This window comes from Balaenoptera musculus, chromosome 10, assembly GCF_009873245.2.
Source record: "Balaenoptera musculus isolate JJ_BM4_2016_0621 chromosome 10, mBalMus1.pri.v3, whole genome shotgun sequence".
Taxonomy (NCBI): Eukaryota; Metazoa; Chordata; class Mammalia; order Artiodactyla; family Balaenopteridae; genus Balaenoptera; species Balaenoptera musculus.
In genome coordinates, this window is record NC_045794.1 from 3,235,276 (window position 1) to 3,261,580 (window position 26,305).

The following is a 26,305-nucleotide window of genomic DNA, read 5'->3' on the forward strand; positions in this document are numbered from 1 at the left end:
AGGGCAGCCACATCTGGCCCAGGACGCCCGCGCCCAGCACGGCCCTGGCCTGCCCGTGGGTCCCTCCAGCTCCAACGCCGGGGATCCGGCCAGGGGGTGCTGGAGGCCCCCGGCCCCAGTCCCCGCCCTCAGCTTCGCACACCCCTTCCCCACCCGCTGTCCCGCCCGCAGTGCCCACGCCAGCTCCCGGCTTTAGTCCCCGCCCCCACCTCTCGCGCGGCGGACCGGGCCCCCACGGCCTCCCAGTTCCCGGGCCGGCCCCGCCCCCTCGGCCGGCCCCGCCCCGCGGCCTCGCCCCGCCCCGCGGCCTCGCCCCGCCCCGCGGCCTCGCGGTCCAGGGCAGGCCCCGCCCCCAGTTTCCGCTGGCTGCTGCTGTGGCGGCGGCGGCGCGCGAGCGCGAGAGAGCCGGACCCCGCATTCCTGGGAGCTCGGTGAGTGCGGCCCGGGCGGCTTGGGCGGGTGGGGCGGCGGGCCGCGAGCCGGAGGCTCGGGAGCGTACGGGGTTACGGGCCCCGGCCGGCTGGGGGCGGGCCCGCAAGCCCCCGACCCGGTTCCCGGAGGGGCGAGCGGCCCGGGGCGCCCCTGGGAGGGGTGTCGAGGGGCGGCAGTGGGCGAGCTGAGGGAGGGGTGGGGTCAGCGCCCTGTCAGGGGGCGGGAGGCCCGAAGGGGACGGTGTGCCCGGCGCCCGGTAGCGGGGCGGAGAGGGGTCTGCAAGGGGAGAGGTTCCGAGGAAGACCTTTTGGAAATGCGGCTGCGGGAGTGGACGGCGGAATCCCAGGCGAAGGGATGGGGGTCTGTAGGATGCAGCAGAAAGGGGGAGCCCCGGAGCTGTCAAGGGTTTCTCACTTTGTGACCTAGTGGACCGGCTGGGGGAGGTCCATACAGCGCCCCCAGGGAGGGCCGGGGGCTCGGTCAGGGCTGGGATACTAACTGCAGCCCCCCGGCACCCCGACCACTCCTTGCGCCACCACTGGCAGATCGGTACTCGGAGTGACAGGGCTTTGGCACGCCCCGAGGTCCGAGATGTAGTCCATCTGTGCATCCAAGTTTGGGACTTTAAAAAACTTTGTTGTGGTTAAAAAAAAAAAAAAAAGTCCAAACAAGAAACTGGCTCCTTACTGAGAGCAGTATTTGTACTCGTGTATTTCAGAACTGGAGTCTTGGATGGCCTGTTTTTGAAAAAGATACTGGTCCCTTCTCAACCTCTTTCCCAAATACCTGTAGTGTCTGGGGAGGTTTGAAGCACTGGGGTAGTATGGGATCCCCTGGGCTGGGTAGAACTTTCCTCCCCATCCCCCAAATAAGGATAAGACCGCAGCAGTTCATCTTTCTTTGGTTCAGAGAACCAGACTCATTATGTGAGGATGCCCTTCTGACAGGCAGCTGTCCCCTTCCCTGGGGTGACTCAGGTGTCCTCCTCCAGGAAGCTTTCCTGGACTAGTGGAGAAAACTGAAGACTCATGCTCTGATCCCTGTATACCAGCCAGCTTCCCTCTCTTTTTTTTTTTTTTTTTTTTTTAATTTTTTTTAATCTTTATTTGGTTCTGGCTGTGTTGGATCTTTGTTACTGTGCGTGGGCTTTCTCTAGTTGCGGCCAGTGGAGGCTACTCTTTGTTGCAGTGCGCGGGCTTCTCATTGCGGTGGCTTCTCTTGTGGTGGCGCACAGGCTCTAGGTGTGCAGGCTTCAGTAGTTGTGGCACGTGGGCTCAGTAGTTGTGGCTCACGGGCTCCAGAGTGCAGGCTCAGTAGTTGTGGCACACGGGCTTAGTTGCTCTGCAGCATGTGGGATCTTCCTGGACCAGGGCTCGAACCTGTGTCCCCTGCATTGGCAGGCAGATTCTTAACCACTGCACCACCAGCGAAGTCCCTCTTTACTGAAAATAGCCATAGAGAATGTTTTGTATGTATGTTCTGCTATAAAGATGTGCAGTCAGCTTGTCACCCTAAGTAATGGGAAGGGGAGGAGAGGTATTACGGACAATTTCAAACGATGGACTGGACAAATCATTTGTATTTAGCTAAGGAATGCAGCCAGGGAGGCAGAGGTTCACACTGGCTTCCTACCCTCCGCCTGGTCCTGGCAGGGCTGTTGCAGCTGAGCTGTGGGTTGTGGGGTGAAGGAGGGAAGAGGGTTGAGGTGGATAAAACTTGAAGGGTAATTCAGTTCTACACTCACTCATTGAAGACTTGCTGTGTGCAAGGCCGGGAACAGCTGAGAGTGGACCAGAATGGAGAGGGAGTTTTTTTGGTCTGACTTAATCAGATTTTAATCTTTAAATCTATAAACAGATAGTTAATATGAATAACAGTAACTAGTGTTTATAAAGTAATTTGTAGGGGATTCCCTGGTGGCCCAGTGGTTATGACTCCACGCTTTCATTGCTGAGGGCGCGGGTTGGATCCCTGGAGGGGGAAACTAAGGTCCCACAAGCTGTGCTGTGCGGCCAAAAAGAATAAATAAATAAAGTAATTTGTAGTTGGCCAAGTGCTTTCTCTGTACATTAGCTGTATATAATTTTCTTTGATTCGCACATAATGTTGTAAAGCATATGTTATTTTTAATTCTCTTCGTGTAGTTTAGGAGAATGAGGCTAAGAGAGACTAAACGACTTCTCTGAGGTCACAGAACTCATAAGTGGAAGAAGCAGAACTTGAACCCATGGCTTCTGACCTCTTATGCTGTGTTTTCTACTACTCCCAGCTGCTTCTGCCATTCTTTACTGTTGAGCCTGGGAGACCTAGGCTCCGACCTTAGTCCTAACATCACCTAACCCTCGGCAAGTTACCTCCCCTCACCAGCTCTCTGTTTTGGAGGGTTATTGGGTTAAAATATTTCTAGAATCTCTTCCAGCATTGGATATCTTAACAGTGTACAATGCTATCAGCAGCCAATCAGTCAGTTAGTAAGTGTGCTTTATTTATTTGTTATTTTTTAAAAATAAATTTATCTATTTATTTATTTTTGGCTGCATTAGGTCTCTGTTGCTGTGCGCGGGCTTTCTTTAGTTGCGGCGAGTGGGGGCTACTATTCGTTGTGGTGCGCGGGCTTCTCACTGCGGTGGCTTCTCTTGTTGCGGAGCGTGGGCTCTAGGCGCACAGGTTTCAGTAGTTGGGGCACGCGGGCTCAGTAGTTGTGGCTCGTGGGCTCTAGAGCGCAGGCTCAGTAGGTGTGGCACACGGGCTTAGTTGCTCTGCGGCATATGGGATCTTCTCGGACCAGGGCTCGAACCCGTGTCCCCTGCATTGGCAGGTGGATTCTTAACCACTGTGCCACCAGGGAATTCCTATTTGTCATTTTTAATTGTGGCAAAGAAACACATGACACAAATGACCATCGTAACCATTTGTAAATGTACAGTCCAGTTGCATGAAGTATATTCACATTGTTCTGCAACAGATCTCCAGAATATTTTCATCTGCAAAACTGAAACTGTATACCCATTAAACAACTCCCCATTTCCCCCTCCCCCCAGCCCCTGGCAACCTCCATTCTACTTAGTGTGCTTTATTAAGCTCCTACTATGTCCTTAATTAATGTTGCCCTTGAGGAGTGAATAAGGCGAGTCTGGGTAGCTGACCAGAGCGCCAGTCTTCATCCCTGTGAATGTAACTCCAGCACCGGCCCTCTAGCACCGGCCGTATTGTTCAGTAAAAGAGTGAGCAGGTGAGACTAGGCAGTGGTCATGAGTTGCAAACAGCAGGATGCTTTCCTTTAGATTCTGATCTCACCATTTATTAGACGATGGCTTTGGTTAAGTTACTTAACTTCTCTACATCTCAGTTTCCCAAACTGTAAAATGTACATATTGTGGTACATACTTTATAGAGAGATAAGGATTAAATTGGTTAGTATATGTAAGAAACTAACCATGGATTTTAGAAGATAATAAATGCTAATTAAAGTTTTTATTACTTAAGGAAAAAAAAAAAAAGAGTGAGCAGCTGAGGCCTGGGCAAGGGCCTTCACCTCTTTGAGCTTTCGCTTCCTGCTTGCAAAACAAGGATAACAATACTGAGCTCTCAAGGCTGTTGGAAGGAGCAGTGAGATAATGTATGTGAAGCACGTAGCTTAGGGCCTCAGACACAGCAGGTGTTCAGTAAACGGTGCCTGTTATTTATAACCTAGCTGAGGAGGCTAGTCTAACAAGAGAGGATAGGACTTCTTCTACCATTAAGGCCCAGGCCTGCTGTGGTGGGCATCCCACGGACTGAGGGAATGGATCTCATCCAGGTGCCTTAGCCTGGCACTCCACATCCTCCCTACCCATCCCGGCCGTCCTGTCTAGCCTTGCCTCCCACTCCCCTTCCCCCAGGGACCCCCGGTGCCAGCCAGACTCATCTCCGAGCATGCTTCGCTCATTCCTTCTTTGTCCCTTAGTTCATACTGTTCCACCTTCCTGGAATGCTCCTCCGCACTCCCTCCTTCCCCTCTTTTGAAGATCGTACTCATGTCTGAGCTCCTTCATGGAGCCTTCCCTGGCCACCCATCCCCAAAGAACCTCCTTTTCCTTGGAACCCCTTTGGCATTTTATGTCTTCATCTCTCCTGGCTTTCCTACACTGCCTGGGGTGATCCTTTCGTATGTATATCTTAGTACAAGAGTCTGTGCTGAGTTCTGGTGATGCAAAAATGAAAATGGTAAATGTCCTTGTCTTCATGGGGCATAAAACACAGTAAAGGGTTAAGAAAGGGCTTCAAAAAATGACAATTCAGGAACTTCCCTGGTGGTCCACTGGTTAAGAATCTGCGCTTCCACTGCAAGGCGCACGGGTTTGATTCCTGGTCAGGGAAATAAGATCCCGCATGCCATGTGGTGTGGCAAAAAAAAAAAAAAAAAAAAGACAATTCAAAATATAAGGTGAATAGCTTATGAGAGTAGAATGTGGTTTCAAACAGGGGCATAAATCACTCTGATGCTAGAGGACCACCTCGTGCAGCAAGTGGTGTTTGATGCGAACTTTGAAGTGTGGCTTGCATTTCTACGGAAGGGAAGAAAGGTCAGCCTGAGGAATGGCATTGAGAAAGTGCTGGGGTTTGGAATAGCTCAGTCGGGCCAGTGAGTGGGTTGTGTGGGAGGAACCAGAGAGACAAAAGGCTGGACAGGTAGACAGTGACCATATTATGGGTGGCTTCAAATGTCCAGCCAAGGAATTTCCTCCATCCATGCATTGAAATTAAGTGTCTCCCATGCGCTGCCTGCTGGTGCTGGGGGGACTGCAGTTAACCTTGGGGGGCCTGGGAACCTTGCCGGTTTTTGAGTAGGGGTCGCAGAAGCAGGGCTAGGCCTGCGGAGGGCGAGTATGGGGTCTGTGAAGAGAGGAAATCATGGTGGGGAGAGTGGCTGGGCAGCTGTGAGGAACAAACCTGAGACATTCTGGAAGTAGGATTGAGACCATCAATGGATTGACGGGATGGGCTGGTGAGGAAACGACGCAGGGGGACTGGAGGGGATTCTGGGCTGGGTGATGGTGAGGGTGCAGGGCCCTTTGCTCTTTTCGGGGGGGGGCATCATCGCTTCTCCAACTAGATTGGAAGCCCCTCAGGGCATGGATTCTCTCTGCCCCTGTGTTCTCCTCAGCCCCTCACTCATCGCCGAGGGGCACAGAGTAGGCTCAGCGTGGACCCGGACGTTCTCAAGAAACGCATCTTTTTTTTTTAATTGACAATTTAATTTAATTTAATTTAATTTTTTAAATTTATTTATTTTATTTATTTATTTTTGGCTGTGTTGGGTCTTTGTTGCTGCACGGGCTTTCTCTAGTTGCGGCGAGCGGGGGGCTTCTCTTGTTGTGGAGCACGGGCTCTAGGCGCGCGGGCTTCAGTAGTTGTGGCTCGTGGGCTCTAGAGCGCAGGCTCAGTAGGTGTGGCGCACGGGCTTAGTTGCTCCGCGGCATGTGGGATCTTCCCGACAGGGCTCGAACCCGTGTCCCCTGCATTGGCAGGTGGATTCTCAACCACTGCGCCACCAGGGAAGCCCGCAAGAAACACATCTTGTCATGGGGACGTAACGTACAGCGTGGTGACTGGAGTTAACAATCAGACTGTGTTATAAATTGAAAGTTGCTGAGGCCTTCCCTGGTGGTGCAGTGGTTAGGAATCCGCCTGCCAACGCAGGGGACACGGGTTCGAGCCCTGGTCTGGGAAGATCCCACATGCCGCGGAGCAACTAAGCCCGTGCGCCACACCTACTGAGCCTGTGCTCTAGAGCCCGCGAGCCACAACTACTGAGCCCGAGTGTCACAACTACTGAAGCCCACGCGCCTAGAGCCCGTGCTCCACAACAAGAGAAGCCCCCCGCTTGCCGCAACTAGAGAAAGCCCGTGCGCAGCAACGAAGACCCAACGCGGCCAAAAATAAATAAATAAATATATTTTAAAAAAAAAGTTGCTGAGAGAGTCAGATGGTAAAAGTTCTCATCACAGGAAAGACATTTTGTAACTGTGTGGTGATGGATGTTAACTAGACTTGTTGTGGTGATCATTTTGCAAAATGTACAAATATCCAATCCTTATATTGAAACTAATATGTGATATGCCAATTATATCACAATTAAAAAAAGTGCCCATTTGTCCCACCCCCCCCCCAAAAAAAAAAAAGAACTGAATCTTGCACCTTCTAGAATCCCAAGTTTGCATCCACGGCAGTATTTGTACACAGGCCTGGCTGTCTCTGGAGTCATGTTTCCGCAGAAAGCCAAATGTTTCCTGTATATATCTTCACACCCCGAATTAACTACCCTTTCAACTTCAGCTACAACTTTATCTCTCACTTGATGGGCATTTCCCACCAAGTGTTTATTGCTCCTCAACAGTAACTTTAGATGTGGCAGAGATGGAAACAAGAAACTTGTCTATTCCTTTACCTCAGCCTCAGTTGTCTATTCCTTTGATTTGTGTGAATCAAACTCACATCTCAGTAAAGTTACACACTTTTAAATATCTTGAAACTTTCTCTCACTTGTGAGTGGTCAAAATTACAAATGTTAAATCCCTGGATGCCAAGGGTCTACCCCAGGGATGGCAAATACCTGGCACGGATACTCTTACTGTTAGAACGACCCATAGCAGACATCACTAGTCGATCATGGCTGTCTTTCCCATCGAGCCAGGGCTTGGTCTCTGTCATCATGCTTTAGCACCCACCAGCAGCAGCTGAGTGGACTGGCACGGCAGCTGAAATCCGTTTGCCCTTTCTGGGCTTCTCCAGCTGTTGCATGAATGGGTTCTCCATGGGAGACTGCAGCCCAAAGAGTGGCCATGGCTGGACAGAATTCACCCTGGAGTGGCTTCACAGCGCAGTGATGACCTAATGTTTCATTTATTTTCCTGCAGGAATATCCTGGGATCTTCTCTGATCTGTCAGCAGCCAAGGTGTTTGCAGGAAATTCAAGGAAAACAGGTCAGTGCTGGTCTGGGTCCACTGTGTGCTGGGACCTCTGAAAGTCTGCGTGTTATAAACTGTCTAAAGCCACAGTCTCTCTTGCCCTTTCACTGTGGCTTGGGGAGGGAGGATAGAGTGGGATGTTGACATTTCCTAGCTGTCTCTCTGCCCCAGCTCTCGACTTTGAATCGATAAGCTCCTTAAATGGGGCTTTGGGAGCCGGGAGAGATTTCCCTCCTCCCCACTGTTTCTGAATGGTGGCCGGCAGTATTCTTAATTTCTTTCTTGACCACCCTTATTGTAGGGAGGGAGCCTAGGGAAGCAGGAGAGGCCTGTAACTTCCTGCTTCCTGTCTCCTCCCTCCAGCCGGCCAGAAAGGAATCTGTGGGAATCAGACCAATCCCACCTGTGTCCGTTCCTCTATCCTGGCTGCTGCAGGAATGCCCCTGGCCCTCCGGTGGTGGGCACCCTCTGCCAGGATGCTCGCTGGGGGTCCTCATCTCTGCTCCTGCAGGCTCCAGGGGCCTTGCTGGTAGCTTCATTGTTCCTAGCACCTGCGCATCGAGGCCCCTGCGGAGCTGGAGCTGGAGCTGGGCAGGAGCTACCCAGGTCGCTGGTGTGGATGGTGCTGATTCAGGTTCCGGGGGTGCTGCGTACAGACCTGGGTCTTTTAATGTTTTAATTGATGTGTGTTTTATCCTGTGGCTTCCTCCTGCGGGGTGATCTGTAAATCTCTTACCTTCCAAGAACCCAGCTGTGTGGTGGTGGGGTGGTGTGGTGAGAAGGAGGGTGCTGGCTCTGTGAGTCCCAGCAGAGATGATCTGGAGTCCCGGGAGTGGCCGCGGACCTTTGACTGGCCTGCTGTGCTTTGCACATGATACTCAAATGCCAGGATTCATATTTGTCATTGTCATCATCGGCCACAGTTTCAGACTCTTTACATATGTCCACAACTAATTTAATTTAAATCGTATTAAATCTTAATTTAAATCTCCTTTAGCTTTCATGAGAGTCCTGTGAGGTAGCTGTCATTTCCCCCCGTTTCACAGTGGCAGCACCTAAGGTGGAGTGCAGGTCAGAGACTTGCCTAAGACCACGTCTTTAGTGCCATGAGAGCAGCGGCTCACACCCAGGCCATCTGATTCCCACTGCCCCTGCCCTTCGCAGCAGACCTGCGGCAAGGAATCCGCTCCCCATCCCTCCTGGAGTCTGGAGTCTGCTGCAGCTGGGATGCAGGGCTCCCATTTTAAGTCTTCCCCCCTCCCCCTGGGGCTTGGGGGGTGTCTGCTTTCAATCTTGCTGCCCTGGGATTTGGGGCACCGCCTACGGGAGGACTGGCTGTGCAGCCAGGCACGAGGCCAGGACGAGGGAAACCAGTCTGCTGAAAATCAGGTGGCAGGGAGGAGGGACTTGAGGACAAGTGGGTGAGGGTCCTCGCGGCTCATGGCACGTCCCACCCCGTCACAGAGATCCACGGGGCCCGCCCTGGGGGGCCTCAAGGGAGGAGACAGATGGGCCTGCATCACCGGCCCTTTCTAGCCAGACGACTGTCCTCCTGTGCGTCTGTTTGAAGGCACAGTGAGGGAGACCTGCGTGAAGGCCTTTCCAGACAGGAAGTTTATCCTCTCCGAAGGCTTTGGCCTTCACAGCCTTTGGTTTGGCCGTTTCTTGTCCTGCGCTTGAGCCTCTGGGATGGTGACCAGCTCCCGGTCGAGCTTCTCGTCCCACCTCCGCCTGGTTAGGTCCCCTGTGGCAGGCTGGTTGGTTCTTTAGGCCGGTCTCCTCCCCGCCGTCGCTCAGATGCCTTCTCGCGCTGGTGACAGTGGTTTCTGAGTGGACGAGGGCCTGCCTGGGTCTCCGCTTCCGGTCTGGGGGCCTCCCCACCGCCGTCCTCTCACAAGAACCTGCTCTGCCCCTGGCCTCGGGGTGCACGGAGGAGGGAGGGCTGCGGTTCATGAGTGAGCCGGGCGGGGGGCGGAGATTGTCCACAGAGACGCGCGCCGGTCTGGTTAGCGGCAGGGTCTCTGCCGGACTTCGTCCTGCACCAGCGCCTCTGCCGCCCCTTTCATTTTACCTGCCTGCTGCCCTAGCCCCACGCACTTGGGAGCGAGAGGCCCCATCGCTGGACCCGAGCCCAACGAATTCATAATTTCAGCTTCCGTCCGAGCCCCAGCCTGGTGAAATGAGAATATCTGCCTGGTGGAGGCCGGCTTCCACCCGCCCTCCCCTCGAACCAAAAAACACAACCCAAACTCAGCCCGCAGTGGCCGGTCTCCCGGAAGGGGCGGCCGGAAGGAGCGTGTCTGGGGGCTCACCGGTCCGCGCGGCGCTTTGGGCCCCACTCGGCAGCCACGTGTGGATGGGTTTTGAGTGTCTGTCGTTTAATGCTATCTGTGCTTTTGAGTTTACCACCCGCCCCCCACTCTGCCTTCCTCCCACTCCCCTTCCAGTGCCTGGAAATTTATTGCACTTTGAATACTTGCTTACTTTCCAAGAGCCTCGTGATCATTTCTACACCCAGCGTCAGCATTTGTTAAAATATCTGACCTTGTGCTGGAAACAGGAAAGGATGGGGGTGGAGGACCATCCAGGGGGCCTGAAGAGTCAGGCAGCTCAGCCGGTCCCCTGGAACCTCCCCCTCGTTGGGGAGGCTTGGCCGTCACTGCAGGAAGGCCGAGGGTCCCGCAGCCTCCCGTGTAGGATCTTGGCGTGTTCCTGGCCTTGGCCTTGGCAGCTCAGGGCCGCTGCCAGCCCTCACAGCACCTTTGTGCAGAGTCGAAAAATGCCCTTCCTCAGGTGAACAAGAAAAATTAGAGCGAGCAAATTATTGTAAAACCTGAACAACGTCCCACTCTGCCTGGGCCGGCCTTCTGGAGCCCTGGTGGCTGGCGGCCCCGTACCTGTGCTGCATCCCAGCACGTCCTGTACTCCTCTCACCCCCAGGGAGGAAAGGGTGTCAGGTTCAGAGTCAGGGAGAGGGCCAGGGGTAGGAGCTGGCCTCTGAGAACAGTGGACCGACAGATGAGGGGAGTGGTCTCAGGGGGATGCTCAGAGCAAGGTTGGAACAGGGTGTGGCCACGCACTAGTGCGTGCATGTGTCGGTGAGTATGTGTGTGCTTGTCCTAGCAAATTTGTGTAGGGGGGAGTTCTCCCACATTGTTCCCTCAGCTGAGAGGCCCACCTGAGCCCTTTCAACGGGTCAGTATGTACCTGTGACGTGAATGCCCCCTCCTTGGAGGGGAGTGTGAAACAGACACAGTACCTGGCCGCCTGCCCCAGTGTGGAGGCTGAGGCTTCGGCCCGATGCTCTCCAACAAGCCCCGGGGGCGTGGGGGGCAGAGCTGGTAGATCCTGCCGCAGCGAGTCCCCACCCTGCAGAAGGGCTCAGAGGGGCAGCGTGCCGGGCTGGGCAGGAATGGGGGGATGTGCACATGTAGAATGATACATCTTGTTTTAGAGAAAGTGAGGTAGAGGTCTGGGTTTGCAATTTTCCACTCGTCCCATCCTGGAAGATTCTAAACAGCTTTGTTTAAAATCTGGACATGCAGATTGCAGAGTCCTGAGTGAGGAAGAGCCGTTGGGTCCCCCAGGAAGGCAATTAGGTTTGAAGCCAGAGTTTGGCTCTGGATGCAGCACGTGGGACCCGAGGGTGGGGAGGGGAATCTCTCGGAGCACCCCCAGGCCATGAGTCACTCTGCATTAGCAGCCATGGCACAGGGGCTGCCACTTGCTTGCCGCTGAGATGGGCTGGGTGGGGAGGAAGCGCCGGTCCAGGGCCACCCCCCACCGTGTAGGCTGTGGACAGCAGAGAGGGAATCGGGGTGGAACCACCGTCTGGGCTCTGCCCCTCGCCTGCTGCAGACCGAGGAGCTGGAGATGGAGGTGGCTGGCCGGCCTGTGTCCGTGAATGTCTCCTATGAAGGGCAGTCATTCCCCACAGTGCAGGGAGACTGATACAGGGCACTGGCCCATCAAGGACTGGGACTGATACAGGGCACTGGTCCATCAAGGACAGGGTTGCGTGGACCGTTCTCTGAGGAGCGGCGGAGGAATGCAGGGGAGACGGGGCTGGGCCTTGAGGGACGGGGATGCAGGGGTGGATGGCAAGCTGGGCGTGGCCCGGTGATTGGGCTGGAAGGGGGAGGAGCAAGCTGTCAAGGCGGGGCCTCTTCACTCTGGGGTACCTGAAATGTCCCCCAGAGGAGACTGATCTCAGCAGACTAGCAGTGGGGAGCTGGTGTTGGTCCCCGGACAGGGGAATGACAGGATGAAAACGGATTTTTCGGAGAAATAAGCTTGTCACAGAATCCAAGGTGAATTTTTTTAAAGTACTTTTTGTTGTTGTTGTTGTTGCAAAAATAATACAAACGCCTTATAACCTTCAAGCGTTCCAGAACTGGTAGAAAAGGAGAGCCTCCTGTAATCCTGCCCTTTGGGGGCAATCACTGTTAGTACTTTGGCTTATATTCCTTCTAGGTGTTTTAATGATAGACTAGCATCCAGCTGTCTACCTATTATCTTATCAATTTCCATAAATAGCATTGTGTTACACTAACTGGAAACTTCTTTAGCCGTCTTCCCGCAGCGGTGCCCATAGCACTGGGCGGGACTCAGCTGGTCCCATCACCTGAGCTTGTGAACGCGGTGGCAGTCACCTGGTGGCTCTGCAGGGCCTGGATGGTCCAGGAGCCCCTCTGGCACGCGTTGGGCTGGCGTTGGCTCTTGGCTGGGCCTCTCTTCCCCTCATGATTTCTCATTCTCAAGGGAACTGGCCTTTTAAGTGAAAACAGAATCTCCAAGACCCGTTGAGATGCAGGCTCCGAGGTCTCACAATGTAGCATCCACCTGCCGCTTGGTCAGAGCAAGTCACCGGACCCACTGGAACTCCAGGGCTGGGGCAAAGATGCCCCCTCTTGATGGGAGGACTGGCAAAGTCTCGTCAAGGGCAAGTGTGTTCAGCGGTGGGAGGGCAGGGGTGTGCAGCCCCTGCACGGGCCCGGAAGGCGGAGGGCTAGAATGCTGGGGGCTAGACGCCACAGACCTTTGGAAGACAGCCCAGGCTCGGTCCCTCCTCAGCCCCCTCTGACCGGATGGGTCACCCAGGGAAACTGGCAAGGCGGGATGCTTCGTCCTCCTGCTGGCTTAGAGGTGTCGTTCCAGGTGGATTCTGTGTGGATGTGTGTGAGGCGCTTGTCTGGCCGGAGGTGAGAGTGAGCTAGAGCACGGGCTTCGTAACGGACAGCTTCTCCTGCCCGAGGGCTGTGGGGGCAGAGCGGAAGCCTGCCTGCCCTCTGGAAGCTGCTGGCAGCTCGGCTGCTCGGTACCTGCTGCTAGTTTTCATGGCATCTCCGAAGAATGTGCGTCAGTGAGTGAAGGGTCCCGATGAAAGCCAGCCAGCCACTCTAGACTCAGGCCTCTGCTGGGGACTCATTCATTCATTTGCCCAGCAAACAGGGCACCTCCTGTGCTCCAGCCTTTCTCCCCATCCCCTCCTACCCTCAGAGGTGGAGTAAGAAGACCCAGCCTGCAGGATCAGACTTCACTTCCCAGACAGCTCACAATGGACTTAACATTCTGACTCCCCTTGACATACTCGTTTGTATAGTTTTCTCATCACCCGCCATGCGTGGTAGCTCTTCTTTCCTGGGAAATGCCTCAAATGGCAGAGACAGGAGGAAACATTGGGGCTGGGAGAGCCAGCTCCGGGTCATTAGGGAGTGCCACTTCCAGTTGCAAGGACGATGCTGCCATAGAGCCGCTGGAGGAGAGGTCCTCCCCGGGGCTCACACCCATCCAACTCCCCTCTCCCTGGAGCCCCCAGGCTGGCCTTGATGAACTGCACTTTCCTCGCGCGCCCGCCCCGTGTTCTTTTGCCTGTCAACGGCCTGGTGGTTTGTGCATTCATCAAACGAGAACAAAGGCTGAGAGGGCTTTCGCATTTGAAAACCCCTTGGTGTTTTATTTTTTCTCTGCCCCCGCTCAGCATCTCTCGGAAAAGAAATGTTTTGTGGCCGAAAGGTTCACTGTGAAACAGCGCACGCTGCACAGCTCAGCCTCTTGGCCATTCTCCTCCTCCTCGGCTGTGCTGTGGGAGAATGGACGCAGCTCAGCGACAGGGCTTGGTGGGGACTGGGGGATGGGAGGCAGCCAGCAGCTGCAGCTGCCCTGATGCTTCCCTGGGTGCCGGGGGCGCCGGCATCGTGCTACCGTTGCAGGGTGCATGATATCTGATCAGCTCACGGGCTTAATGTATCCCGGTGCTTAGTGTTGAGGAGAACGTGCAGAGCTGACGCTGCAGACCTCGGAGAAATCTGGCATCACAAGCAAGGCAAGAAACCTCAGCCGCTCCTTTTGGCCAAGGAATTGGGAAGACTAAATGGAGGTCCTCAGCCTGTGCCAACTGAGCGTTTGCTGCTTTGAGGCGGATGGTAGGTAAACTGTCCATCAGCGGAGACCCAAGAGGCCTGTCTCTGACTCCTAACTTCCCTGCCCATGCCTCCACCCCCCAGTTCTGGTTCCCTGTGGCTGCGAGGATGATTCATATACTTCCGTATCATCAAGAGTTATAATATCACTTCATCAGCAAGTGAATGACCACTTTGTTTTATGTCTAACTCCTTGGGGGAGAAACACGGTCTAGGAAAGAAAGAGGAGATTTTTTTTTTTTTTTTGGCATGCAGGATCTTAGTTTCTCGACCAGGAATCGAACCCATGCCCCCTGCAGTGGAAGCGCGGAGTCTTTTTTTTTTTTTTTGTATAAATTTATTTATTTTATTTATGTATTTTTGGCTGTGTTGGGTCTTCATTGCTGTGCGCGGGCTGTCTCTAGTTGTGGTGAGAGGGGGCTACTCTTCGTTGCGGTGCGCGGGCTTCTCATTGCAGTGGCTTCTCTTTGTTGTGGAGCACGGGCTCTAGGGGTGCGGGCTTCAGTAGTTGTGGCACGCAGGCTCAGTAGTTGTGGCTCGTGGGCTGTAGAGTGCAGGCTCAGTAGTTGTGGTGCACGGGCTTAGTTGCTCCGCGGCATGTGGGATCTTCCCGGACCAGGGCTCGAACTCGCGTCCCCTGCATTGGCAGGCAGATTCTCAACCACTGCGCCACCAGGGAAGTTCCACTGCTGGCCACCCTGACTCTGCGAGGTTCCGAGGCGTCTTTGAGCCCCGGTGCTCTGTGTGGTAAGAGCTTCAGCCGACGTTGGCTTAGGTAAGTCCCACACCTTTTCTGTTCTAGGCTACCAAAGGCCTTCTCGATTTCATCGGGTTCTCCCATTTCCCCCCGAGGTTCGGCCCTGCAGCGTCCATGGCACCCAGGCATGGGCTCTGAAGGCCGAGTAGGAAGGGATGGGATTGCTGTAGCCAGAGCCCTCAATGGAGGGCTTGGAGGAGAAGCCAGGCTGACCAGCTGAAGCCTCATGCCTGACGGTCACACCTAATTTGGAAGAAAAACGATGTTACCTCTGTTTCATCATCCACTTTCATCACTGCTTATCCAAATGGTTGATGGTGCCGTGCCTGTGAGCGAGGTGGGGGGACCTGACGCTCTCTCCGTGGGCCAGGGTGAGGGAGGATGCTAGGCTGGGGAGGTGAGCCCCACCCTGACTCTGGGGCAAAGGGGAGGTGATTCCTTAGACTGTGGGCCCTTTCTCCTTGGGACCCCCACCAGAGAGTGCTAAATCTTCAATTTGCCAAGAAGTAATTTTCATTGCCAAAAAATCCTCAAGGGCATTCACCAGAGGGATGGTGCAGCTTTAAAGAAATACCTAAGAGGGTATATCTATCTTATGATGGTGGTTGTTTTAAACCAAGTCTCTTTAACATTCCTGATTCATGTCAGGAACTAAAGCATTCCGTGCTGCCACATCCTAAAGCCGGCGATGCAGGGGATCGGGGGCCGGTCTCCACCGACCCTGGTGTTTCTGAGACCCTGCAGCCTCCCCATCCGCCAGCCCTGCCCTCTGAGCAGTGCAGTGTTCGTGCAGCCAGAGGACTCCGGCGACTCAGGACTCGTGCAGCCTCCAGGCATTGGTTCTCTGCCAGGCAGGGGCATTCTGACCACTCGCCTCAATCTCTGTCTCTATCTCTGCTGAAGAGCAGAGGCCTGGATTTTCCCCTCCACTGATGCTCTGCCTGTTTTCTCATTGTCCAACACTTGGTGGGCACGCCGATCGTTTTTGAATGCGTGAATACTGCATTTGCGACATGAAAAGAAACGTGTCCCCCATCCGACCCATTTCCCCGGACACTTGGAGCACTTGCCTGATGTAAAACCGTCCCATCTTCACAGTTGCAGGGGTGGGAGATGTCTCTGGGGAGGGCGCAGGACTCTCAAACCAGGAGCTTCTTATCAAGGCGTCTGCAGCTCAGGGAGGGGGCCTTATCGCTGCCTTTCCCGAAGCGGCCGACAGGAAGTCGTGGGCAAGAGGAGGCCGCTGCTTGGAGGTTTCACGGCGAGGAAACTGAGGCTGGCTTCCCCAGGAGCTCCAGGCAGTTGAGTGGAGGAGGCTGGAGCCAGCCCTTCCAGATCCCGACCCTGGATTCTGCCTCTCTTATCCCCCGCCCTCCCCTCCCCTGCTCCCACCTTCCTCAGCTCCCCCAGGGGTGCCTCAGAGGTAACCTCACGGGGCCAGGGGGGCAGCTTTGTAGGAAAACATGCACCCAAAATGGCCAAATCCCTGAGGACTTGAGAGAGGCACATGTGGGGTTATTTTGGGTTTGGTGGGCCGGGCTCGGATCTCTCTGGCATTCCTGGCCGCTGGCCTCTCAGAATTGACCAGAATGGAAGGATGATAAAAATCAAGGCCCCAGGAATAGCTCAAGAATTTGCTCATTCGTGACCCCTGTAAAGAGGTGCCGCTCAGCCCAGAGCCCACAGCAAGGCTGGGGCTGAAGGAGGTGCTGGAAAGGGGAGGGGAAGAGGAGGAAGGTTTCAGACAATTTCCTCTTCATCCGGGCAGGAGCGGGTGGGAGCTCAGGGCTGGTTCGGGGCCAGTCTGATAAGGAGCCAGAGGAGCGTCCCTCCCCGCACCAGCTCGTCCCTGCCTCTCGGGGGTCGCCTGGTAACACCCACTGGCCAGGTCAGTGCAGCCCTCTCTCTGATCTCTCTGCTCTGTTTCTCTGTCCCTCTCGGACCTAGGCAGGCTCGGGGCAGCTCTGGCCTTGCATCTTGGGGAGCCTCATCTCTCCCTCCCTTCCCCAGAGTCAGGCCCAGAGACCCTTTTGCTCAGTGCGCGTGAAGGGGGCGCGTAGTGAGCACCCATCCTGTAGCAGGTCAGGAGCCCGGTGATGCCAGGCATCTGCCTCTGCCCTGGAGGAGCCGGCATGGGTGTGTAGAGACCCGTGTAGATGTGCACTGACCCATGATGCCATCCGGAGCCGTCCGTGGTGCTGGAAGGGCGGTGGGGATCATAGCAGGTGAGTGGTCAGCAGAAAGAGCAGCCCGGGGGAGTCAGGACACCTGGCTGGCCCTGGGTCAGTCACGTCACTTCTCTGGGTTTTTCGTGTGTAAAGTGAGGAGTCTATGATCCCCAAGCCCCTTCTGGCTTGAGAGTTACCTGGTCCCAGGAGCTGCGGGGAGGAAGACCCTTCTTAGACGGGTAGGGTGTTTTTGTTGCCTCCACTCTTTGTTCCAAAGGGGGGGGTCCAAGGGTGGACGTCTCAGCTGGCTCATCCCCATGGGGACAGGCTGAGGGCTCAGATGTCACAGCTGGGCCTCAAACCTCTCTTCTGTTCTCTGGACCCTCCTGCTTATGCAAAGTCTGACTTTAAATTTTTTTTTTTTTTTTTATAAATTTATTTTATTTTTGGCTGCGTTGGGTCTTCATTGCTTTGCGTGGACTTTCTCTAGTTACTGTGAGCAACTACTCTTGGTTGCAGTGTGCGGGGTTCTCACTGTGGTGGCTCCTCTTGTTGCAGAGCACAGGCTCTAGGCACACAGGCTTCAGTAGTTGTGGCACACGGGCTCAGTAGTTGTGGCTCGCGGGCTCTGGAGCACAGGCTCAGTCGTTGTGGCGCACGGGCTTAGTTGCTTGGCGGCATGTGGGATCTTCCTGGACCAGGGCTCGAACCCGTGTCCCCTGCATTGGCAGGCAGACTCTCAACCACTGCGCCACCAGGGAAGCCAGCAAAGTCTGACTTTAGGTTCAAGAAAATAGTTGCCCTTGTCCAGGATGAGGTGGTTGCCCCTTGGCCTACAAGATGAGGTCCGAGGGGCTGAGCGAGGCTTGCAGAGTCTGCAGTGACCTGGAGCAGGGTCCAGCCTCCCTGCTCCCCACTTGCGGCCACTGTGTCCCGTTTGTCTCTGTAACGCCCTCCACACGGGTTCTCATTGCCCATTGTTCTTGTCATTGTCTGCCTGGCTTGGAACTCCCCTCCCATCCTGCATGGTTTTTTCTCTTATGAGCATTGTTTTACCAAATCTGAAAACTCAGTCAGCCATTACTTCTTCAAGAATTTTTTTTTTTTTTTTTTTTTGCCGTGCTGCACGGCTTGCGGGATCTTAGTTCCCCAACCAGGGATCTAACCTGGGCCCCTGGGTGGAAGCCCAGAGTTCTAACCACTGGGCTGCCAGGGAATTCCCTCTTCAAGTTTTTTTTTTTTTTTAAATTTATTTATGGCTGTGTTGGGTCTTCGTTTCTGTGCGAGGGCCTTCTCTAGTTGCGGCAAGTGGGGGCCACTCTTCATTGCGGTGCACAGGCCTCTCACTATCGTGGCCTCTGTTGTTGCGGAGCACAGGCTCTAGAGCGCAGGCTCAGTAATTGTGGCTCACGGGCCTAGTTGCTCCGTGGCATGTGGGATCTTCCCAGACCAGGGCTCGAACCCGTGTCCCCTGCATTGGCAGGCAGATTCTCAACCACTGCGCTACCAGGGAAGCCCCCCTCTTCAAGTATTTTTCTGTTCCCCCTTCTCTCTCCTCTCTTTCTAGAACTTCAACTACGTGTATATTAGACTGTTTGATATTGTCCTGTAGGTTGCTGATTCTCCATTAATTTTTTTCCATCTTTTTTCTTTCTGTGCTTCATCTTGGATAGTTTCTAGTGTTAATATCTTCAAGTACAATTATCTTTTCTTCTGCAGTGTCTAATCCAATGTTAATAAGTCCCATCCAGTGTATTTTTCATTTCAGATATTGGGTTTTTCATCTCTAGAAGTTCCATTTGAGTCTTTTTTTTGTATCTTTTATTTCTCTTCACATCAAGCTTATGTTTTCCTCTACATTCTTGCGCTTATGGAACATACAATAGCTGTATTCTTTTCACCCTTGTTTACTGGTTTCATCATCTCTGTCATTTTTGCGTCTGTACTATTGACTGCTTTTCCTCCTGGTTATGGCTCATATTTTTCTGCTTCTTTGAATGCCTGCTAATTTTTGATTGGATGCCAGACATTGTCAATTGAGCGTTGCTGGATTTTGTTACATTCCTTCAAATAGTATTGGACTTTATTCTGGCATGCATTTTAACTGCTTGGGATTGGTTTAATATGTCTGAGGCTTGCTTGTAAGCTTTGTTGGGGTGCATTCAGCCTTCAGACTAGGGCTAATTTAGCTTCACTACTGAGGCACCACCCTCTGAGGACTCTACCCAGTGCCTTGTGTGTCGCGAGCTCTTCTGCTCTCGTTGGTGGGAATGTGGCCCTGAGTGAGCTCCGCAGATTGGCTGGCCCATTGCTTTCTGTTGGTTCTGTTCCCAGGCTTGTGGTGTTTTACCCTACACTTGTGTGGGTCAGCCGGAGATGCCAGGGGACTCTTCTCCAGAGCCCCCTCTCTGTGCAGTCCCCTTCTCTCCAATGTTCTGCCCTAAAAATTCTATCTCTATGAACTCCAATTTCTGTCTCCTCAACTCGGTGGGACCACTGGACCCCGTGAGGATTCCTCGTCCGCAGCTGCTGTGTGGGCGCCGCCTCCAGGCAGTAAGCTTGGCCATCACAGGACTCCCTCTCTTGTTTCCTTCTCTCAGGGATTACAGTCCAGTGCTGCCTGCCGTCGGTGTCTGAAGCAGTTGTTTCGTGCCTTCTGTCCAGCTTTCTAGTTGTTTAGGGGGCAAGGGTGAAGCCAGTCCCTGTCACTTCACCGTGGCTGTAATCTGAGTCTGGCATTATTGGAACACTCACCTTGGGCATCGTTACCCTCTGGGGCAGGTGTCTCTAGTCAGCTTTCCTACGGGAAGGACCCCATTAGCCGTGTGTTCTTTCCCCCGTGTTTCATCTGGTTTGTTTTTTTTATCTCTCCACACAGGCTGTCTCCCCGAGCACAAAGGTGATACGGTATTTCCCTTAGCATCCTTTGTACCTAGCCCAGTGCCCGGCACATAGGAGACAGCTCATGTTTGTGGACCAAATGAATAAATGAGAAGAAATGGAAGAAACTATAAGCTAATTTGTGCCGTGTGGTTGCTAAGAAAAACAATGCTGCCCTGGGTATGAGGTTTAGACCCTCTTTGTGCTCTGTGGAGCTTATAGCACATCTGCATCTGGGTTTTGTTAATTCTGGTTGGGACACTGGCAAATCTGAACTCATCCAGAGGAGGGTGACTAAGATGGTGGAAGCTACACCACGTGGGGACTGGGTGAAGGATTTGGGAACGTTCCTTTTGTCTGGAAATTATTTTTATAGAGTGTTATGGGAAGGGAGGGGATGCACAATAATGGTCTCCTGACATGTGCAGGATTGATGTGGAATAGGAGGGTCTAAACATGTCCTATGGCTTCAAAGCTTAAATAGCCAGGTGCCTAGGACCCATCGGTGAGGGGATTCAAGGAGGTCAGACATGGGCCCAGTTCCAGGAAGAACTTTCTAACAGCTGGAGCCATCCAGCAGAGGAGGAATGGGCTACCTTGGGAAGTAGTGAGCTCCCCATCGCTGCTGGGGTTTAAGCAAAGACTGATAGTGATTGGGGATTTTGTTTGGGATGAAGAGTAGATACAATGTTACACGAGATACTCTCTAAGATACTTTTCTACTCAATGATGTTAAATGTTACTCCTCCTTTTGAGCCCATGATTCACCCGCCCTCGCAACTCCGCATCCTACGCACACACGCACGCACGCATGTGCGCACCTGTGCAAGCGTGTTCAGAAAACACACCTGAAACATGCTCCTTACTACTCTTGTGAAACTCCTTGCAGCCTCCATCGCCGGGCCTCGCCTGGGGCCCCTGCAGACTGGCCTCCCGCTGCCGGTGCTGGGCCCCGTCATCCCCCTTCAGCCTGCCTGGCACCGCATTGATCCGGGCTGGCCCTGTGTCAGCGCCTCGTCCCATTGTCTCCTGTGTCTGGACACACAGTGCCTTTGAGGCAGGATGACTGTGAGCCTCCTGCACAGCGAAGCCTGGCGGCCTTGCTGCAGCGCTTCCCGTGCTGGTGAGCGTGGCTCTGCACAGGCACCTCCGCTCTTGACTGCTCGTTGGCTTGTTGCTCTGGCTCCTGGGTCTCTTCCCCCGTGGGGCCCCTCCTCCCCGGACTGGACGCGCCCGGGAGGTTTCAGCCCCAGGTTGAAGATGCTGGGGAGGCCTGTTTAACGGTGGTCCTGGCAGATTCTCAAGGGAGTCCTCAAGCACCTGCCTCTTCCCCTTTCTAAGGATGCAGCCCAGGAAGGACGGGCGGGGCTGCGGCTCGCTGGCTTTGGGGGAGGGGAGGGGGACAGCTCAGAAGGGGTCCTGAGCCAAGGGCCTGTCTCCTGCTTCCCCGAAGCTGTTGTCCCACCTCTATATGGAAGGAGCCCGGTCAGGTCGCTTGTAAGCGGTCACAGCTGGGCAGGCTCTGGGGCAAGGGCTTTGCAGAAAGAGAAATCTTAAAAGAAAGAAAGAGAGATCTTCCTGGCAGCCGAGTGCTGGGCTGCGCCCCGAGTGAGAGACCTGAGCTCCGGGAACCTCTCTCCTGGTGCACCGCTCCCTTCCCCAACAGGGCAAGCCAGGCACCGCCATGGGCATAAGGAGCGCTCTTGAACTGCGGACTCTCTGGCCCTCTTAGCCTTGGCCTCCAGACCAGTTTGACCTGCAGGAGCCTCCGTTTCTTCCTTTGCGAGATGGGAGGAACAGTGGCTCTCCGGGGAGCTGGAGGATGGCCCGTTTGCAGGACCTTCTTTCGTGTCCGAGGCTGCCGGGTCCCCAGAGCAGCTTTCACCAGCCCGAGCAGTGTGGGCTTGGCCTCTTCCTCAGCCAGTGCTCAGAAGCCTTTGTGAATGAGCATCCTTTCTCCCTTAACGGAGAGGGAATGTTCTTTGGAGACTGGTGTACCTGGAGGGCTGGCACCTGCCTGCATTCGGGCTCACAAAGCCCGCGCCCCCTGGAAAGGGGTCCCGGGGAGAGGAGGTGCATCGCTCTGTGTGCGTTCTGTCTGTCCAGTGCCCAGATGGCGTCTGGCACAAAGCAGGCACTCAGGAGCCCTTGATGACCGAATGAAGTCATCCCTGCATCCCCATGGCTGGGCCGCGCTCCAGTCCAGAGGTGCTTCAGCGGGAAGCAGTGCACCTGGGCCTCTCACTGTTCGATGGGAAACCTGAGTGTTGTGTCTCGTTTCCTGCTTGTTCAGTTGGAGGGTGCCAAGACCATAATAAAAGCAATGGTATAATCACAGCTAATATCGCCGGAGCGCATTCTGTCATGATCTGCAGGATTTTGGCCTAATTCTTGAAATGCACTCACTGGAAAGAAGTTTCCTGAACTTGTTCTCCATTCCCCGTGGCTTTTTGCACCTACTCCTGACTTCTGCCTTGGAACACATTTGCTTCTGCTGTGAAGATAATAAAAATATATTCAGTATTTTTGTCAGTCTTATCTGTGGTAGCTGTTGTCTACACGCTGCTTTAGATCAACACGTATTTTACTGAGGATTTTTGTATGGGTGATCTTTCTATTCTCTGTGTGGTTATCCGTGTGGGACTTTCTCATTTATACTCTGACAGGCATTTACTGGGCACCTGCCGTGTGCAAGGGATTCTGTGGCGAACAGCACCAGGCGTGCCCGCAGGTCCGAGGGCCTCAGACTGGTCCTTGGAGGCAAGGACTGTCTGTGTAAACCCCTCTCTGTGGTGTCCTGTTAGCACTCAGGGTCCCCACCCCAGGACTGAATAAGTAATTATTCAGTTGGTGCTGGATAAATAATTTTGGGGTCTTCCATTTCTATAGGGCGCCCCACTGTGAAAGCACCAAAGAATATTCCCAGAAATCATCTTACCTGTCCGTTTCCTCCTGACAATGACCTTGAGACGTGGCTAGAATGAGCATGTTTTTTTCTAGAGGAGGCCACTAAGCCTTAAAGGACTGGCAACCCCTGAGTGGGGCTGTCCTAAATGTCCTGAGACTCATTCATCCCACAAATGTTTGGGGGCCAGCACTGTTCAGGCTCTGGGGATGCAGGAGTGAAGAAAAATCCATGGCCACAAGAGCTTGTATTTTGGAGGGGGAGACAAACAAACAAACAACTAAAATCTATAGTGACAAATATTATGGGCCAGAGTGAGATAGGGAAGGGGGTGGGAGGAAGGGGCGGGGGGCAGGTATTATGGGTTAAACAGGGTCCTTAGGAAAGGCGTTCCTGAGGAGGTGACATTTCAGCAGAGAGGGAAGAAGAGGTGGGTGAGTCCTGGAGATATCTGGGGGAGGTGCATCCCAGGGCCGAGGGAACAGGAGGTGCAAAGGCCCTGCGGCAGGAGCATGTGAGGCTTGTTGGAGCCCAGTACAGCTGAGTGAAGGGAGCAAGGGAAAGGTCACGGGACTCAGACCCTACAGGGGCTTGAGGGCCATTCTGAGGGCTGTCGCTTTTATGGTGGGCAAGGTGGGCGCCTTTGGAGGAATTAGATCAAGGAGACAGACGTGCGTTTCATTTCGGAAGGACTGCGGTGGCTGTTGTGTAGTCAGCTGAGTGTGCAGCGGCAGGAACAGCAGTAACTGTGGTCTGTGAAGTGCGTGTTGTGCAGACCCCGGGCGTGCACGTCCCGTTGGATCCTTCCGACGACCGACGTTACCTGCATCTTCCTTAGGGGGAAACCAAGAGTCGGCTGCTGGAGCGGCTGCCAGCTGGGGACAGCCTGATTCCAAAGCTTGTACTCTTGACTGTTGTCCAGTTTTCAGGGGCGAAGGGACAGATTGCTTAGGATGACGGCACAGACGTCTGGGGTCAGGGTCAGGCTGCCCTGTGCCTGTTCTCTGGCCGCTCTCAGGTGTTCAGCTGGCCAGCCAGGAGGGGAGTGGGGCAGGCTCTCTCCTTTACCTCGCTGTTTGCTGGAGGGTGGGGCAGATTGCTTCCAGATGAGGGAAGGCAGCTTGGGGAGTGGAGTCTGTGCCCCGACTCTAGACAGCAGCCTCTCTGGGCCCGCAAGGACCCCGTGTCTTGTGTTTGGCATGTTAGACAAGCCCTGTGACTTAGAGGCCTGGGCTTTCTGCTACCGATCAGGGCTCAGCCCGAGGCTGGCGGGCGGCCACTGCAGATGGTCCCCCCTCCCTGGAGGCAGACCCTCCCTCTCTTTCTGAGTGAGTCTGGGCCAAAATGCCCTGTATTTTATCCATCTCTTGTCTTCTGAGGAGTTCAGATCACTTTCAGAATGTCACTTCTGTAATCCTCCTATTTATTGCTCCTGAAGGAAGTGAGGGGGATTTTTCCTTGTTTTTAAAAAAATATGCTGCAGGGTGGAAAATCGGGGTCAGAGAGTGAGGCTGGTGTGGGAGCAGAAGAGGGAACCCAGAGGCCCAGGCCGGGTGCAGCTGGCCTCGAGGAAGGGCGAGGGCAGAGGTGAGCTGGTGGGAAACGGGGGCTTCTGGACTGGGGGAAGGCCGCTCATTTTGCGTTTACCCTGCACTTCGGTGTCTGAACCTGGGGGAGGGGGGCTGGGGTGGGACGCCCTGACCTTCCCTAGCGGCGCCTCGGGGACTCAGGGCCCGCTCTCTGCACAGGTCCCCGTGCATGCACGTCTCCTGTTCTCACACACTCACTCTCTGCACCCTCCCCCGCATGCACGCTCACACGGAGCATGCACGTGCACGCTTGCACACGGCTTACTCACGTGCTGGCTCACACTCAGGCTCTGTACGCGCCTCCATGCTTGCTCACATGCTTGCCCACAGCACACGTCAGCGGCAGGACCCCGGCTGCAGGTGACCTGGCAGGAGAGTTTGTGACAGCAGTGGGTCCTCACAGCCCCAGCCCTTCGCCTTCTCCACTCGTGCCTCGAGTTCACCTTGGAGAGAGAGGGGACACCTCAGCTGGGAGGTGCTGTGTCTGTGATGAGTAACAGGTCCTGTAGAACCAGCCAGGAGGGGACTGGCCGTGGGAAGAGGGGAGACTCTGCAAGGGGAGGAAACGGCCCCTCCTCCGGGCCCCCTGCGTGCACCCCCCAGCCCCCCACCTTGAACGTACGCCTTTGGCAGAGCCAGACCTTGGTGGGGCTGGGAGGAGGGCGCCCTGTTTAGCGCCCTTTCGGGGCCGGGGCTGTTTCAGGAAGGAAAGGCTCCTTGTTGGCTGCTCAGATCCCAGCGGGTTACCAGCCTCAGAAGCCAAGCAGGCAGGCCCCTGACTTTGTTTCTATTGCAGAACCGCCACTGCTGCAGAGCAGGAAATCGTCAAGGGGCCGTGGGAATCCACTGAGGCTCCGGCGCCTCCTTCGGGGCGGGCATGGGGGAGGGGGCCTCTCCCGGAAGCCGCCTGGAGCAGGTGCCGGGCTGTGGCTCCTCCATGGCGGCCTCTTCCCACCTGGAAATCCAGCAAGGGAACATCCTCGTGAGAACCTGCGCTTGGCCAGGCGGGCCTGAAGGGGTGGGAGGGGGCCTGGAGACGGGGCTTGGATTCCCAGCTGGCTTGGCTGACCAGCCAGGTGACTGGGCCTCCATTCCCAGTCTCTGGGCCTGGATCTTCCTGAGCCTCGGAGCTCTGGCTTTCACGGGCAGGGGTGAGGAGAGAGGGCCTCCCTGGCCCAGGGCAGCCCCCAGGCCCAGGTGCCCTCCCTCCGGGGCTTCCGTGTGCTTGCTGTAAGGTCCAGCTTCCCCTTTGTGTTTCAGACACTGGCGTCCTGGTGGCCTGTGCCCTGTGGGGCTGCCAGACTGCTCCAGGGACGCTTAGGTCACACCCGGAGCCAGCCTTCTGCCTCACTGTCCCCATTCTTCATGCTCAGATGGTTGTATCTCATCGACTTACATATCACCTCGTTCCAGAAAAGAGGATTAAAACAAACCCAGATACCTGGTAACATCACCAGTGCTACTTGCGCATGGATTTGTTCATTCCTGCCTTGAGTTTCACCTGCCGGCTAGAACCCTTGTCTGTGGTCAGCAAGTTGATGGGTTGTGACGGGTCCCCAGCCCTGGCTGGTGTTCTCGCTGCCTGGACGGCATGGTGCTGTGGATCCTTATCCCCGAGGATTCTGTTTAGCGTCACTTCCCTTCACTAAGTGCCCCCTACCTCCCCCTTTCTTGGGTAACCCCATAACATCTTGTGCCGAGGCTACGGAGAGGAATAAGACACAGCCTCTGGGCTGTAGTCTAGGGCGTGGGCCGGTGGTAATCCAGTACACGCACTGCGTGGTAAATGCACGCGCTGCCCAGGAGGTGCTCTGTGAACCTTCGTTGGCCTCACGGATCTGAAAAAATATTCCTTCCATGCTCACGTGTTACTGATACTGTGGCTTGCTGTAGGGTTCTAGGCTAGGGATCTTTTTTGTGTGCAAAGCATTGCTTAAGTTCCAAGGTTACTGTCTAATGTTCCAGTTTTAATCCTTGGCAGGTAACACAGTTTTTCTCTCTGGAATCTCTAGTGTTCTGCGTGTAAAAGTCTCCTCTTTGGCTGCTGTTCTGAAACTTCAGAAGTAACATGCCTCAGTGTGGATATGTTTCCATCCAGGGCTCCCTGGAACCTGTCAGTCTTGAAACACCCATTATTTAGTGCTGAGAAATTTTCTTGAATGACTTCATTGATTTGCTCCTTTCGTTTTCTCTCTTCTTTC

The 26,305-nt window shown here is 54.6% G+C and overlaps 1 protein-coding gene across 1 annotated transcript in view; it reads left to right on the forward strand.

Moving 5' to 3' along the window:
• Positions 1-361: 361 nt before the first annotated feature.
• The window catches only part of TSPAN9 (tetraspanin 9), a 181,432-nt gene continuing 155,488 nt past the window's right edge, over positions 362-26,305 (forward strand). Inside the window, exons 1-2 of the mRNA XM_036865742.1 lie at positions 362-431; positions 7,332-7,398. The gene's annotated coding sequence lies outside the window, so the exon portion shown is untranslated. The remainder of the gene's footprint in view (positions 432-7,331; positions 7,399-26,305) is intronic.